General features: G+C 38.9%; 1 protein-coding gene and 1 pseudogene across 12 annotated transcripts in view; one reads left to right on the top strand and one right to left on the bottom strand.

Annotated features, from left to right (window-relative positions):
* Positions 1 to 15,871, top strand: part of KLHL13 (kelch like family member 13) — a 211,204-nt gene that overhangs the window by 31,213 nt on the left and 164,120 nt on the right. The window lies entirely within an intron of this gene.
* Positions 1,797 to 2,202, bottom strand: LOC112649193 (60S ribosomal protein L27-like; annotated as a pseudogene).

Here is a 15,871-nt window from a genome sequence, read left to right as displayed (position 1 = left end):
AGAGGTTGGTTCATGAGGTTTAAGGGAAAAGCCATCTGTATAATGTGACAGTGCAAGGGGAAGCAGCAAGTGCTGATGTGGAAGTTGCAGCAAGCCATCCAGAAGGTCTAGCTAGGATGGGTAATGAAGAGGCTGCTACGACACACCAGGTTTTGATGTGTAGATGAGACAGCCTTCTATTAGAAGAAGATGCTATCCAGGACTTTTGTAGCAAGAGAGGAAGAGTCCACGCCTGGCTTCAAAGCTGCAAAGGACAGGCCGATGCATTAAGTTTTCAAGGCGACTATAGCCCGTGACTTTAAGTTGAAGCCAACATCATGGATGGTTCCGGAAATCCCAGGGCCTTAAGAATTGTGCTAAGTCTACTCTGCCTGTGCTAACAGGAATGACAAAGGCTGGATGACAGCACCTCTGTTTATAGCATGGTTTGCTGAATGTTTTATGCCCACTGTTGAGACCTAGTGCTCAGAAAAAAAAAGATTCCTTTCAAAATGTTACTGCTAGCTGACAACTCACCTGGTCACCCAAAAGCTCTGGTGGAGACGAGGGTACTACAAGATTCATGTTTTTGCTCCGGCTAGCACAACGTCCATTCTGTAGCCGTGGATCAGGGAGTCATTTTGAGTTTAAAGTCTTATTATGTAAGCAACACATTTCGTAAGGTTCTATCTGCCATGGATCGTGAGTCCTCTGATGGATCTGGGCAAAGTCAGTTGAAAACCTTCTGGAAAGGATCCCCCATTCTAGATGACATTAAGAACATTTGTGATTCGTGAGAAGAAGTCAAAATGTCAATGTAAAAGGAGTTTGGAAGAAGTTGATTCCAACTGTCATGGATGACTTTGAGGGAGGCAGTAAGTGCAGATGGGGATGGGGTAGAAATAGGCAGAGAACTAGAAGCAGAAGTAGAGCCTGAAGATGGGACTGAATTTCTGCACACTGAGGATCCAACTTGAACAGACGAGGAGTTGCTTCCTATGGATGAGCAAAGAAAGCAAAGAGAGTGGTTTCTTGAGATGAAATCTACTCCTGGCAAAGATGCTGCAGAGATGGTTGAAATGACAACAAAGGATTTAGAATATTCCCATATATTTAATTGGTAAAGTGAGTGCAGAGTTTGAGAGAATGGACTCCAATTTTGAAGGAAGTTCTAGTGTAGGTAAAATGCTATCAAACAGGATCTCTTGCGATGGAGAAATTGTGAAAGGAAGATTGTATCGATGTGGCAGACTTCATTGTTATCTTATTTTAAGAAATCGCAATGGCCACTGACCCTTCAGCAACCACCATCCTGATCAGTCAGCAGCCATGCAACTTTGAGGTGAGAGTCTCCACCAGCAAAAAGATTACAACTTGTTGAAAGTTTAGATACTGGTTAACATTTTTTTTAGCAATGAAACATTTAAAAATCAAGATGTGTAAATTTTTTAGACATAATGCTGTTGCACACTTACTAGACTCCAGTATAGTATAAGCAACTTCTTTTAAACAAAAATTTTATGTGCACTGGGAAATAAAAAAAATCATTTAGGTCACTTTATTGTGATACTCTATTGCAGTGGTCTGGAACTGCACCTGCTATATCTCTGAAATACGCCTCTAAATAGATGACAAATAAGTAAATGTACATATATATAAGATATATATATATATTGGTATGTGTATATTTATATAAACATGATTAGATTCAATAAGAGGTTCAAAGAGCTGGACATCTCACTATAAGGGCAATTTTCTTTTAGTATCTTTGTTTTGTTTTTGTTTTGCTATTTTTTGATAACTGCAACAAAACTGATCTAAAATTGCAGCTTCTGGAAGGACCATTTGTTCTAGCTCATTTTGTACCTCCCCTTGAACTTGACCCTGGTGTCTCATGGGGCCTTGTGTTGAAGAGCAGGGTCTCTGAAGACATCCTTGTTGACCATAGTTTTTTGTCCTAGAGGATATCCACACAATACCTTGTGGATATGAGGTGATTGTAGTTATAAACCTTCACAAAATACTTGATCTTTGACAATTTGGCAATTTCTTCTTGCCCATGGGAGCTGTAACTTTGCAGGGAGAGCAGTCCATTCCAGCCACCAGAGCATGACTGTAGGGACAGTCTGATGTGCCATCATCAATGTTCTTCACGATGACCACTTTGTGTCCAGAATAGCATCCAGCCAGGACCAGCATCACCCTCCCAAGTTTCATGAACTTGCCTATCTCAACACCAGCCACTCAGGCTTCCAACAGAAAGAAGGGAGATTTTTTTCTCTCTTTTACAGATTTTATTTATTCATGAGAGACACACAGAGAGAGGCAGATACATAGGCAGAGGGAGAAGCAGGCTCTATGCAGGGAGCTTGATGTGGGACTTGATCCTGGGACTCTGGGAATACGCCCTGAGCTGAAGGCAGGCGCTCAACCACTGAGCCACCCAGTTGTCCCAAGAAGGGAGATTTTTCTAATAAAGCTTTGAACAGTGGAATGAGTCATCTCAGGATACAGGGACTTCTGTCCCTGGAAGTGATGAAGGAAAGGCTCATTGACCTTTGACAGGAACAATAGTTTAGATGAGAATTAAGCATTGTATCGGTGGTGGGATCTAAATGATCTATGAAGTTCCCTTTGGACTCAAGATTTTTTTTGTTTTTGGACTCTTAAGATTTTATTATTTAAATTGTTTCAATTGCTGCCTAAACTTTGGGGACACAAGCATAATTTAAATATTTTAATTTCCTCACTTGACACAGGAGAAATCCTTTATTTCTTGATTTTTAGAGATTGAAAGTGTCATATCTAACATTTAAAAAATCTGTCATTGAGTAGCATTCTCATTATTGGAATTATATTTTATATTAGGCATCACCAAAACTGTGTTTCGTTAGAAGTGTATGTAGGACCAACATTTTAGTGCATCCCTCATGGGTGGAGGAATTGAAGCAAGATACCAGATTTAGCTTATGTGCTGGAGATTTCCCACTATAACAAAATATGAATGTGTTTTAATTTCTAGTAGTGGTCAGTACAATATTGTGCAATGTTTCTTTTTTAAAAATTTTTTTAAAATTTTTATTTATTTATGATAGTCACAGAGACAGAGAGAGAGAGGCAGAGACACAGGCAGAGGGAGAAGCAAGCTCCATGCACCGGGAGCCCAACGTGGGATTCGATCCCGGGTCTCCAGGATCGCGCCCTGGGCCAAAGGCAGGCGCCAAACCGCTGCGCCACCCAGGGAACCCTGTTTCTTATCAATATAGATATTTCAGGTCCTTTCTAGTCTTTATTATAGCATAATTCATATACGTAGCAAAACACTTAAAACACTCAAAAACTATCCATGAAAAATAAGTCTTCTCTCTCTAGGGGCAGACATCGTTAGTTTTTATTTTTGTCTTTATGTGTACAGATGTTTTCTCTGCAAATAAAAGTAGGTGCATATATCCTCTTTTAAATACAAATGAGAGGGCAGCCCTGGTGGCTCAGCGGTTTAGTGCCACCTTTGGTCCGGGGTGTGATCCTGGAGACCTGGGATCGAGTCCCATGTCAGGCTCCCTGCATGGAGCCTGCTTCTCCCTCTGCCTGTGTCTCTGTCTCTGTCTCTCTGTCTCTCTCTCTGTCTGTCATGAATAAATAAATAAAATATTAAAAAAATAAATAAATACAAATGAGAATGAATAATAGAAACTGCTCTTTGCGTGCTTAAAAAAAGATTTAATATATGTTATAGATCTTTCCATGTCAGGACAAAAATACCTACTTTATATAATTTTTAACAACTGATATATAATTCATATACAATAAAATTCACCCTTTTGAAGGGTAGAGTTCAGTCGGGCTTTTTTTTTTTTTTCAGTTCACAAAATTGTGCAACTGTTACCAGTAATTACAGAACATTTTCATCAAAAGAAACCCTGTATCCATTAGCAGACACTTCACATCTCCCCTCTTCCCCCTATTCTTGGCAATCACTAATTTGTTGCTCTGTGGATTTGCTTATTCTTAACATTTCATATAAGTAGAATCATACAACATATGGCATATTTTATCTAGCTTCTTTCACTTAGGACAATGATTTCAAGGTTCCTTTATGTTCTCTAACATGTATCAGTAGTTAATAAAATGTTATTCAGTCATAGAAGTTATTGTATAGCTATTCCAAAATTTTTTGTATATGCGTCCACTGATGGATATTTGGCTTGTTTCCACTTTTTGGCTATTATGAAGAATGCTGCTATGAACATGCATGTACACTTTTTTATGTGGCATGTTACCTTACTATTTTTAATAACTTCATAGTAACCCATTATGTGGATGTTCTATAGTTTATCTAAATCATCTCCTACTTAGGGCATTTGGATTAGGTGTAGACTCTGTAATTCAACTTATTTCAAGACTGTCTTGTCTTACACATCCATTTCTGTGTGGCTTTGTGAGACAATATTCTAAGCAGTGGAATTACTACATCAAATGATATGTGTAATTTTTTATTTTGATTAATATATTGTCTCATTGCCTCCCAGAGAAGTTTCATTGATTTATGCTTCTACATATCTGTTTCCCCACATTTTTTTCTGTTATCTTTTTAATCTCTCCAGCATTTGTAATGTTCACCCTTTTTCCTAATATTTCATGCTAACTCTCTTTTTGCCAGAAGTTTGTCACTGTTATTTGGCTAACTGCCCCGTCCCCTAACACCCCAACTCTTGGTTTTCTTGATTTATATTTTTGTTTTCTATTTCATTCATTTGTGCTCTTTATTATTAATATACTTGTACTTTTTGAAATTTTGTTACATTTTTTTTCTAGCTTATTACATTGGATGCCTAATCTATTTTTTTGGTCTTTCTTTTTTAATGTAAGCACTTTAGGTTTTAAGCTTTCCTCTAAGCTTTGCTTTAATTGCACCTCACAAGTTTTGCTGTGTTGTGTGTGTTATTTTTCTGTTTTAAGCATTTTCTGATTTCTTTTGTGGTTTCTTCTTTGATCCTATGTGTAATTTAGGAGGGTTTCTTGATATTCAAACTTGAATGATTTTAGTTATCACTTACTGATTTTTAGCATAATTTCATAGTGAGTATAGAATATATCTTTTAAAAAAAGGTTTACTTATTTGAGAGAGAGAGTGCACCAGTGGGAGGGGCAGAGGGAGAGAGAGAGTCTCAAGCAGACTCCACACTGAGTGCAGATTCTGTTGTGGGGCTCAAACCCATGACTCTGAGATCAGGGCGACGGAGATCAGGACATGAGCTGAAACCAAGAGCTGGACACTTAACCAGCTGCACCACCCAGGAGCCCCTAGACTATACTTTCATTTTCCATCATTTTGATATTTGTTGAGACTTTATAGCCTAGTATATGGTCCATTTAAAAAAAATCTGTGCTTGTGAAAACAAGATAATTTTTCCACTTGATGAAAGAATGTTGTATGTATACTCAATAGATGAAACTGGATAATTGAGTTCAAAGTATATGTAACATTACTTTTGTCTGCTTGTTCTATCAGTTACTGAGAAAACGTGGTTTAAAATATTCTATTACCCAGGGCAATTTACACGTTTAATGCAATCCCTATCAAAATCCCATGGACTTTCTTCAGAGAGTTAGAACAAATTATTTTAAGATTTGTGTGGAATCAGAAAAGACCCCGAATAGCCAGGGGAATTTTTAAAAAGAAAACCATATCTGGGGGCATCACAATGCCGGATTTCAGGTTGTACTACAAAGCTGTGGTCATCAAGACAGTGTGGTACTGGCACAAAAACAGACACATAGATCAATGGAACAGAATAGAGAACCCAGAAGTGGACCCTGAACTTTATGGCCAACTAATATTCAATAAAGGAGGAAAGACTATCCATTGGAAGAAAGACAGTCTCTTCAATAAATGGTGCTGGGAAAATTGGGCATCCACATGCAGAAGAATGAAACTAGACCACTCTCTTTCACCATACACAAAGATAAACTCAAAATGGATGAAAGATCTAAATGTGAGACAAGATTCCATCAAAATCCTAGAGGAGAACACAGGCAACACCCTTTTTGAACTCGGCCACAGTAACTTCTGGCAAGATACATCCACGAAGGCAAAAGAAACAAAAGCAAAAATGAACTATTGGGACTTCATCAAGATAAGAAGCTTTTGCACAGCAAAGGATACAGTCAACAAAACTAAAAGACAACCTACAGAATGGGAGAAGATATTTGCAAATGACATATCAGATAAAGGGCTAGTTTCCAAGATCTATAAAGAACTTCTTAAACTCAACACCAAAGAAGCAAACAATCCAATCATGAAATGGGCAAAAGACATGAACAGAAATCTCACAGAGGAAGACATAGACATGGCCAACATGCACATGAGAAAATGCTCTGCATCACTTGCCATCAGGGAAATACAAATCCAAACCACAATGAGATACCACCTCACACCAGTGAGAATGGGGAAAATTAACAAGGCAGGAAACAACAAATGTTGGAGAGGATGCGGAGAAAAGGGAACCTTCTTACACTGTCGGTGGGAATGTGAACTGGTGCAGCCACTCTGGAAAACTGTGTGGAGGTTCCTCAAAGAGTTAAAAATAGACCTGCCCTACGACCCAGCAATTGCACTGTTGGGGATTTACCCCAAAGATACAGATGCAATGAAACGCCGGGACACCTGCACCCCGATGTTTCTAGCAGCAGTGTCCAAAATAGCCAAACTGTGGAAGGAGCCTCGGTGTCCATCAAAAGATGAATGGATAAAGAAGATGTGGTCTATGTATACAATGGAATATTACTCAGCCATTAGAAACGACAAATACCCACCATCTGCTTCAACGTGGATGGAACTGGAGGGTATTATGCTGAGTGAAGCAAGTCAATCGGAGAAGGACAAACAGTGTATGTCCTCATTCATTTGGGGAATATAAGTAATAGTGAAAGGGAATATAAGGGAAGGGAGAAGAAATGTGTGGGAAATATCAGAAAGGGAAACAGAACATAAGGACTCCTAACTCTGGGAAACGAACTAGGGGTGGTGGAAGGGGAGGAGGGTGGGTGGTGGGGGTGAATGGGTGACGGGCACTGAGGGGGACACTTGACGGGATGAGCACTGGGTGTTATTCTGTATGTTGGTAAATTGAACACCAATAAAAAATTAATTTATTAAAAAATATTCTAATCTGTGGGTTTTTCAGTTTCTTTTTTTAAAGATTTTTATTTATTGAGAGAGAGAGAGAGAGACAGAGCATGAGCAAGGGCAGAGGGAGAGGGAGAAGCAAGCTCCTCGCTGAGCAAAGAGCCCGATGAGGGGCCTTAGAAAATTTTTTTAGCTGTCTTTTCTCACCTCTAGTACGCTTTATAGATGAGGAAGCTTGGCTCCTTATAGGTGAGTTAACTTTTTCAGAGTTACCTTTTAGCAGAGTGGAGATTAAAAACAAAGTCCCCTTTCTGATTCCCTTATTTTCCTGTTTTTTGTTGTTGTTGTTGTTGTTGTTTTTTCACTTGAAATTCTCCTTATAGTCACAGACCTAGCAACCTGCTGAATTACTAGAGTGTTCTACCTATATAAAGTGCTACAAACTATCTCTTCTTTGGACTCTTTTTGGTGCAGAGGACATCATGACCTTGGCTGACATGTGGATTCTACCTAAGGGTTTGTTTGTTGCAGTAAAACTCTTAAAGGTAAATCTGCCAACTCTTTTGAGTTTAGCCACTCTTGGGGATTGAGAACAAACTGGTTTTCGGAGAGTCCAGAACCTCTTCAAATGCATATTTATGAGTCTGACCTGGCAGCACACATTCATATGTATTTCCCCTAGCACAGTAAGTTTGTTGGCTTCATCCTGCTGCAGCAATTCTACTGTCTTGTTTTTAATAGTCAGCTTTTTCTTCATTTGTGCAACTGCCAGGATGTCTTTTTTTAAGATTTTATTTATTTATTCATGAGACAGAGAGAGAGAGAAAGAGAGAGAGAGGCAGAGACACAGGCAGAGGGAGAAGCAGGCTCCATGCAGGGAGCCCGACGTGGGACTCGATCTAAGGTCTCCAGGATCACGCCCAGGGCTAAAGGTGGCGCTAAACCACTGAGCCACCCGGGCTGCCCCGCCAGGATGTCTTTTATGGATATTCCCACTCCTTTGGATTGTGCTGCTGGTTGGTATATGATCTTGTGGGGGCAGGTGGACTTACCATTATGGTAAAGTTCCATATGTTCTTCAAGCAGGTTACTGAATTTATGACCATGACAAACAGTTTTCACTAGCGATTTTATAAGAATTCATCAAGTTGTAAACATTATAGGCTCTTTGCCCATAAGCATATATGTTTGAAGACTGGATTCTAGTAAATCCACTTTTTTATTTTACTGGCCCCACTCATAGCATGAAAGTTCAAGAAGGTATCTTTGGGTTTGTGTAGCTGATTCTCTTTCTTTGCTTTTTTTCTCCTGCCCCACCACGTATACTTTTAATTATTTCTGTCTAAGGTTCCCCCTATATTCTAGAAGGTCACTGCATGTGTTAAGAGTAACTGACAGAATGCACTACCCAGATGAACAGTATGACAGAAGATAGTACTTTGAGAACTACCGTCTATCCTCTTTGGATTGGAGCATTGTTTATATGGTCTATGTCAACCTTAGAAATAACACTGTCAGTTATTTTACCAACAAAAATGGGTTTATTCAGGAATAGCAGAGGATTACAATTTGGGACAAGCAAGCTGAAATGAAACCATAGGCAAGTCTGGAGAACAAAGAAGAATGCCCTTTTGCAGAGGAAAGTGTGTGTGGGGGTGCTGTTATAAACAAAAAATCCATTGGAGTAAATAGTGAGTTCAAGGTATAGTGGCTTTGCATTGACTAAGTTGTAACAATCTCTCATTGGCTGGGCTGTCGCTGGGCCGGTGGTGGCAGGGGTGAGATGGGGAGGACTTTTTTTCTTCATTTTGGAGTAGTAAAGTTCTAGCTAAGTAGTATCAACTTTAAGGTAGGTCTCTTCCTTTGGGTCTGCAATTGACCACCAGTGGTAGGGCACAAGAGCTCCCCCTTCTGGCCTCCTGGCTCTATTCTAAATAAGGTTTCCTTTTATTAAGTTTCACATCTATGAGGCCTTTTTTTTCCGTATATCAGATCCTTGCTCCTCTCCCAAGCTCAGTACACTATAGTTAATCTTCTTGTGTCCTTAGAGCTTTTCATTAGTGATGAGGATGGATTTCAGTCTTTATGGACAATGTGTAGGAATGAAGTAGGTATCCTGGGGGAGGGAGGGTCATCCCAAGGTGAGGAAGCCATGTAAGGGAGATAAAACAGGAACTAGAGCTAGGGACTCTGTGTGCTGGTGGTGGAGAGCAATGACAATTAGCAAGTGACCAGATCCTCACTAAAATGTTTTTTTTTTAAAGGTTTATATATAACCCCAAAGAGATGAGTTTTTATACTGATGACACTGTGGAGCCACTGAAATATTTATAAGCAGAAGGATGACTTCAGAGCGGCCTTTTAGCAATATTAGTCAGGCTGTAGCTTGTAGAAAGCATTGAAGGAGGGCAAGTCCCAAGATTAATCACGAGATTAGTTAGAAGGCTGATAGAGTAATTCAAGCTAAAATAACGTGTCTGAACTAAGGTCTAATAGAAAGTAGAGAGAGGAGGAAGGATGGAGTCGAAAGCCAGTTGAAGGCTTCACAGCTTGAATGGATGAAGGATTGAGAATGTGGGAAGGAATAAAGGATGAAGCCCAGGTTTCTGGCTTGTGCTGACTTGGAAGACCTGATATTCCCAGTGCCACAGAATACAACAGGAGTGGGGCAGGGAAAAATCAAATCATGTAGATAGGATGACAAGTTAAATTCAGGACACATTAAAATCAAGGCACTCAAGTGCCATCTCTGTTATCTAGTAGGCTCTGTTGTTCTGGATCTTAGAAGAGGTCTTGCCTTCAAATAATTTTATATTACATGTTTTTGACCACAATGAAAGATAATTTTAAAATAACATTAATGTTTTGAAATCTTTATTTTAGAAATTGTCAGCAAATTAGTAGTAGTTGAAGACAAGGGGATGCATGTGATTGTTTGCTCAAGGGAGGTATATAAAGTGAGAAGGGCAGAAATAAGTGAACCACCACCATTATAGATAGAGCTGTACAGAGAAGGAGAAATCTAAAATTGTGCTGTGAGGAAAACCAGGAGCCCAAGATCGAGTGGATTTAGGAAGTGGTGGAAGAGATGTTTAATCTAGAGAGTAGTCTTCAGTGTCATGCCCCAGCGATGCAGGTCAGGATGGAGTGAACGAACATGCTCAGTGACTTGGATTTAGCTACTAGAGCCTCTTAGTGAGTGAGAGCCTCTTTTATGGGTGAGAGCAATTTCGTGTAATGCATTCTTTTGCAATTATGCTTTTACCCAATCTTCTCCACTGGAGACCTCTTTATATTGTCCACAGTACCTAACACATAGTAAACACTCAATAAATGTTTGTTGAATTAATAAATTTGAATGTGATCATCCTTACCATCAGGAGAAATCCTTATTGAAGTCTGGATCTGCTCTGCTAAAAATTCAGTATTCGGTGGATAGAGTGATAGTCTACTAGATTCTGCTTCTGTGTCACAAGATATTTGTGGATGAAATCTTGAAAACTCTTAGTTAAAATAGTTAAGATAGTTTCTCACTTTGTTTTATTTGAGCTTTGGGGGATTTTAGCATTCAAGATTATTAATACTTTTATTTTGCAACAGTTTTTCTCTTTTCTGTTTCTTCCTTCCTCGGTATGTTGAAACCTTACTTTCTGTTGAGATCACTTGTACCTCATTTAGAAAGAGCAGCATAGGAAGAAAATGTTGGGTTGTGTTCTAGGAATAAGGTTATTTTGAAATGAACTGTCCTGTGACTTTTTAAAATGTACTGCAATGTAATGAAATTAACATCAATTGAAAAAAAGAAATTAACATCAATTGCAATATAAATTATACACAATTTAGGTTTATCTGCAAGTTTAAAAGAGCCTTTGAACATTTTATACGTATAATTGGATAATTTGTTTTACATGGCCTTAGTTATTTGGGCTTCTGGAACATTATCATTTAGTTGGAACCTAGCAGGAGTTTGTATATCTTCCCTTAAATAAAACTGTTTCTTTTTTTTTTTTTAAGTGGCTCCCTCTGTAGTAGTAACACTGGGGAGCAGGACTAGGAGGAGAGAGGTGTGGAGTAGTATATAGAATGAAAGGGGGTGTTAGGATTAATTTTCTATGCCAATTTGGCTCTTTGGCTAAACATTCTAGGTGTTTCTTTGGAGGTATTTTTAGATGAGATTAACATTTAAATTAGTATGTTGGGTAAAGCAGGTTACCCTTCATAGAGTGAGTGGGTCTTATCTAATTATTTGAAGGCCTTAATAGAAAACGACTGATCCCCCATCCCAAAAAATAATTCTGCTAGCCATCTGACTCAAGCTTCACCATCAACTCTTTCCCGAGTCTTCAGCCTGCCAGCCTCCAAAACTGTGTGAGCCAGTTCCCTAAAATCTCTCTCCTTCTCTCTCTCTCTCTTTCTGTGTGTGTATGTGTGTGTTTTTATATTTAAATATATAGGGGCACCTGGCTGGCTCAGTTAGTAGGCCATGCAATTCTTGGTCTTGGGGTCATGAACTCAAGCCCCACATTGGGCATAGAGCTTACTTAAAAAATCATATACATATAAAATATGTTTTTATATCTAATGTTTTATATTTATATGTTTATATGGTTTCTCTCTATATAACATCTCTTATTGCTTCTTTTTCTCTGGAGAACCTTTACTAATGCAGGGGGAAATACAGTTTTGCTTCATTATTTTGAATATTTTTGCTTTCCTTGTCTACCTCTGTTTCCTCTTGGTTTGGTGCATTCTGGAAATGTGCGACACACTTGATTACAGATGCAGGTCAGCAAACATGCTGGGATCTTCCTGTGCATAGATTAAGGTATACTGCTCGCTATTTGGTGGCTCCCAACTGAACAAGGCTAGGTCTCTGCTCTTGAGGAGTTTAAGACTGGAAGTGAGCAAACATCTGTGAGATAAGGCAGTTTTTGATTGGTTCTGTAAGAGAAAGCTAAGCAGCATGCAGTAGAAATCAGAAGGGAGTGATGACTTCTGCTTGGCTAGTTGGGCAAGTTTGGGGCTGATCCTTAAGGATGGCGGGGTTTAAATTACTGCCTTGTAGTGGAGGAAGTAGGGCCATAAAAGCACATCCCAGAAAGAGGTAACATGAGGAACAAAGGCCCAGGACTCAGGAAGTAGGGGGGTGCACTGAGAATAAGAAAAAAATGTGGCTGTTATTTTACAGGAATACTCTCTAGTGAGATATTTTCAGAATCAAATGGACCCTAGAAAAGAGACAGCCTGCTGTTTCCTCTCAGCAGCTGTGGGTAGGAATGAATGCAAATGTGTGCAAATGCTTGTATACACGTGTTCTTTGCTGTCTTCCACCAGGGTTGCTTCTGTTTAGAGACCCCATAGCCTTATCTGCTAAATCTGGTCTATTCTACTATCTGGGACTGACTGAATTTTCCCTCTGGGCTCAGCATCACTCAGAGAATGGAAGGAAAATGGAGCTTGGGGTTTGACAGTCCCTACTTCACAACTGTGCTCTAAGCTTCTCTCACGTTGGCCATTGGGCCTTGCTGCTTCCTGGGAATGTGTCTGGGGGAGTCCTGTGAGGTATTCTTTGCTTTCAGGTATTTTGTAATGACTCAAATGAGGTGGCGTATATAAAAGTGCTTTGTAACCTGCAAAGTACTGAACAGGTGCAGGCATTATTTTTTTTTTTTCTACAGACAGTGGATACTATGTTAGTGTCATATTTAAGTTTTTGAGCAGAGGCCTTACCCTAACCTTCTGTAATCAAGTATTGGTATAACAGCTTTTTTTTTTTAAAAAAGAATTATTTATTTTAGAGCAAGAAGTGAGAGAGTGCACACCTGAGCAGGAGATGGGGCAGAGGGAGAGGGAGAGAGAGAATCCTCAAGCAGACTCCATGTGGAGCAGAGAGCCTGGTGGGGGGCTCAATCCCTGGACCCTGATATCATGACCAGAGCTGAAATCAAGAGTCCATGCTCAATTGACTGAGCCACCTAGGCACCCCACAGAATTTTTTTAAGTTACTTTTATTTTCCTAAAGGGCCATTTTGGAGCCTCATTCAAAGGATTTAATTAGTAGAGTTGCAAAAAGAACTTTGTTTCACCGTCAGCACATTCTTATTTTGTAATCCCTAAATATGGATCCAATTGGAATCCAAGTCACATGGATTGAACTTTTAAACACTTTTGGTTAGGTTTATTGAGGTGTAATTTACATATAGAAAAATCTCCCCCCTTTTAGTGTACAGTTGTGAATTTTGACAAACCTATGAGTCATGTCACTACCACCACAATGAAGATATAGGGCAGGCAGTTCTATGACCACCCAGATTCACTTGCCTAGTTGTCAGCATGTTATCTCATCTCCAGCAAGCACTGATTTGTTCTTTGTCCCTATGTTTTTACCTTTTCTAGTTTGTCATAAATGGAATCATATAGTATTTAGTTTTGTGAATCTGGCTCCTTTTACTTATTTAGCATAACATCTTTGAGACTCATTCAAATTGTTGCATGGATCAGTAGTCTGTTTCTTTTTTATTGCTGAGTGATATCTTTTGGTATGAATGTACTACTGTTTATCCATTCACTACTTGAAAACATTTGGACTGTTTTCAGATTGGGATGATTATAAATAAAGCTGCCCTAAACATTTGTTTATAGATTTTTGTGTGAACATAAGTTTTCATTTCTTAGGGTAAATATCTTTGGATAGCACTGATGGATGGATCATGTGGTAAAAGTATGTTTAACTTTATATAAAAATGTCAAACTATTTTTACCAGCAGTGTATGAGAATTTCAGTTGCTCAGCATCCTTCCCAGCACCTTGGTATTTAAAAAATTTTTTTAGCCGTTCTGTAGGTAGTAAGATAACTAATTATATTTTTAATGAATGAATTTTATATGTAAATTATACCCCAATAGTTGATCATTTTTTAAAAAGCACCAGCAACAAAGTAGGAAAAAGAAATAGTAACATACAAAAAAACCCTAAGGGTGAATATCTAAAGTAGAAAAGGAACTCATAAAATTAAAAAGAAAAGCACAAATGGGATGTAACTGAAATGGTAAATTCACAGGAAAAGATATGTGAATAAGCCAGTAAGTATAAGACAGGCTCACTAGCTAGATATCAGGAAATTCAATGGGGCTTTTTTTTTTTAAAGGAAATTCAGTGAGGCTTTAAAAAAATGTATGTTAAGTCCCCAGGGGTGGGCAGGTAATTAAGCTCACTTATTCTTCTTGGGAGTGTCAATTAGTATGGGTTTTGGAACAATTTGACAGTATGTATAAAAACAATACATATACCTTTCATTTCAGCTAGCCGCTTTGAAGACTGAATTGCATAAAGTGTTTCACATCTGTGCAAAGATGTAGGAACAATGTTAACCTTAAAAAATAAAACTGCCAGTTATTTTACCAGTAAAAACTGGTTTATTTGGGAATAATAGCAGAGAATTAAGCATTCAGGACATGCAAACTTGTCAAAACCATAGGCAATTCCAGAGAACAAAGGAGAGGAGCACTCTTACAGAGGAAAGGAAGTAGTTGGGAGGTGCTATTATTAACAAAATATTTATTGGAGCAAACTGCGAAGTTGAAGTATAGTGGCTTCTCACTGGCTGAGTCATGACAATCTCTCATTGGCTGGGCTCTTGCTGGGGGAGGATAAAACCTTTATTCATCCTGTTGGAACAGTAAAGTTCTAATGATTGGGACTTAGAAGGTATATCTCTGGGGATCCCTGGGTGGCTCAGCGGTTTGGCGCCTGCCTTTGGCCCAGGCGCGATCCTAGAGTCACGGGATCGAGTCCCACGTGGGGCGCCCGGCATGGAGCCTGCTTCTCCCTCCTCCTGTGTCTCTGCCTCTTTCTCTCTCTCTCTCTCCCTCCCTCCCTCCCTCTCCCCCCCCTCTATCATAAATAAATAAATAAATCTTTAAACAAACAAAATTTTTTTAAAAAAAAGAAGGTACATCTCTTCTGGTTGGGATCTAGAGTTGATGAGGAGTGGTAGCAAATGAGACTTTCCACCTTTTGGCCTTCCAACTTCAGTTTAATTGAGGTTTCCCTTTCCCAATTTTCATAATAAGAATGTTTATATAATATTACTTGTGGAGGAACTGTTGGAAGCTCCTAAGTATGTACCAATGGGGAGAATGGATAAAAAATCACCTTATATTTTTTGGCGAAGTATCAATTAGGAACCTTTGGTTCTTGAAAAAAATTAAATTGTCTATATTGTTGAATTGTAATTATTCTTTCTTATTTTTTTACTTTTGGCAATTCATCTCCTTCCTCCCTTATAATTTTTCTTGAAAGATCATGGAGGCACATCCTTTATCAGTTATGTGGTTTGCAAATAACTTTTTCCTAGTTTGTGGCTTAGGTTTTCATTCTGTCGATAGCATCTTTCTCAGAACAAGAGATTTTAATTTTGATAAAGACCACTTTATCAGGGATTTTTAAAAAGATTTAATTTCACAGAGAGAGAGAGAGAGCATGCACGGGCGTGAAAGGCAGGGGAGGGGCAATAGGAAAGAAACCTTAAGCAGACTCCCCTTCCTATGGAGCCATAGGAAGCTGGGCTGGATTTCAGGACCCATGAGTTCATGATCTCAGCCCAAATCAAGAGTCAGGCACTTAACCCACTGAGCCACTAAGGTGCCCGAATCAGGGTTTTTTGTTTTTTTTTTTTAAACATTTTTTGTGCTTTTCATGGCAAGCTATAAGATATTTGCCTAACCTAAGATCCTGTAGATTTTCTTCTGTCTTTTCTTCTAG

Source organism: Canis lupus, chromosome X (genome assembly GCF_003254725.2).
Source record: "Canis lupus dingo isolate Sandy chromosome X, ASM325472v2, whole genome shotgun sequence".
Lineage (NCBI taxonomy): Eukaryota > Metazoa > Chordata > Mammalia > Carnivora > Canidae > Canis > Canis lupus.
The sequence above is the reverse complement of the archived record's forward strand: the minus strand, read 5'-3'. Positions and strand labels throughout refer to the sequence as shown.